At 35.3% G+C, this 1,398-nt stretch overlaps 1 protein-coding gene across 1 annotated transcript in view; it reads right to left on the minus strand.

Moving 5' to 3' along the window:
• LOC116690511 (high choriolytic enzyme 1) overlaps positions 1-837 on the minus strand; it is a 34,433-nt gene extending 33,596 nt beyond the window's left edge. Inside the window, exon 1 of the mRNA XM_032517524.1 lies at positions 789-837. The gene's annotated coding sequence lies outside the window, so the exon portion shown is untranslated. The remainder of the gene's footprint in view (positions 1-788) is intronic.
• Positions 838-1,398: the final 561 nt, after the last annotated feature.

Below are 1,398 nucleotides of genomic sequence, written 5' to 3' on the forward strand. Positions count from 1 at the left end.
AATGGGTGTATGCCCACGTGGGTTCGAACCCCACTCCTGCTATAAAGCATATATGCTCTTCACTTCTTGGGGTGCTGCATTGATTTGCTGACTTATTTATGAAGAAAAGTGGGAATGTTGAACAAAACACCACTTACGTAAAAAAAAGTGTGGATTGTTCAAAGTTATTTTTTAAAATGAATTGTCCAAAAAAGTGATATAAAATAATATTGTAAAGTTCTAGTAGTTTGAAAAAGCAATCAAAAGTCAGGCCCCACATTACATCCTGGACCTTTTGAAGCCGTATTCCCCTGACCGCATTCTTCGGTCTTCTGGCCAGAACCTGCTTGCGGTCCCTAAGACCCGTTATAAGACCCGAGGGGACATGTCATTTCAGTCTGTTGCTCCCAGACTGTGGAACGCCCTGCCCCTGTCCTTGCGTCTTGCAGACACTGTCGTCTCTTTTAAAAAAGATCTGAAAACATGTCTGTTTAAGAAGGCTTTTGGTTGATGGATTTTTTGCTAGTGTCATTTTAATTTTATATATTTATATACATTTTATACTGCTTGTTTTTTACTTACTCTTTTGTACAGTACTTTGTGATTTTTATCTGAGAAAAGCGCTTTATAAATAAACTTTACTTACTTACTTACTTACAAAAAGTCATCGTACGGGGCGCCCGGGTAGCTTGCCTTGTTGTGCACGGGCCCTGTGTACAGAGGCTAAGTCCTCAACGCAGCAGCCAGGGGTTCGTTATAGTATAGTACGTAGAAAAATTGATGAAGAATTTCATAAAAAAGTAGCTCACCTGGTAGAGGGTGTGCCCCATGTCAAGAGGTTTAGTCCTTGTCCCAGGGGCTGCCCTTTAAAAATGAATCTGTGCCCTTTTGCTGAATGTCAATCCCCCTCTCCTTCCATTTTATTGTCTAAGCTTTCCTATCAAATAAAGGTCTAAAATTCCCAAACGTCATAGAAAGTCATAAAAACGTCATAATATATTATGTTGAAAAGAGCGATAATCTTAGTATAATATGTTGAAAAGAGTCATAAGAAGTCATAGTATAGTATATCAACAAGTCATGATGAAAAAAGTCATAGTATAGTAGTGTATGTCAAAAAAGTCATAATATACTATGTCAAAAATATGATTAAAAAAAGTCATGGTATAATATGTCAAAAAAGCCAGTGTAGTACAGTATGTTCGGAAAAAGTGATACAAAAGTTATATTATAGCATGTTGAAAAAAGTCATAGTACAGTATTTTGAGTGTAATTTCTAATTTAAACTGAGAAAGAAATCTCACATCCATTTAGTAGCTGTTCTGAAGCTTTTATATGCTATAATATAATAATAATAATAATAATAATAATAATAATAATAATAGCTTTCCAATTTAGATTCGATTTTGGATTAGATTC

Source organism: Etheostoma spectabile, chromosome 6 (assembly GCF_008692095.1).
Source record: "Etheostoma spectabile isolate EspeVRDwgs_2016 chromosome 6, UIUC_Espe_1.0, whole genome shotgun sequence".
NCBI classification, from domain to species: domain Eukaryota; kingdom Metazoa; phylum Chordata; class Actinopteri; order Perciformes; family Percidae; genus Etheostoma; species Etheostoma spectabile.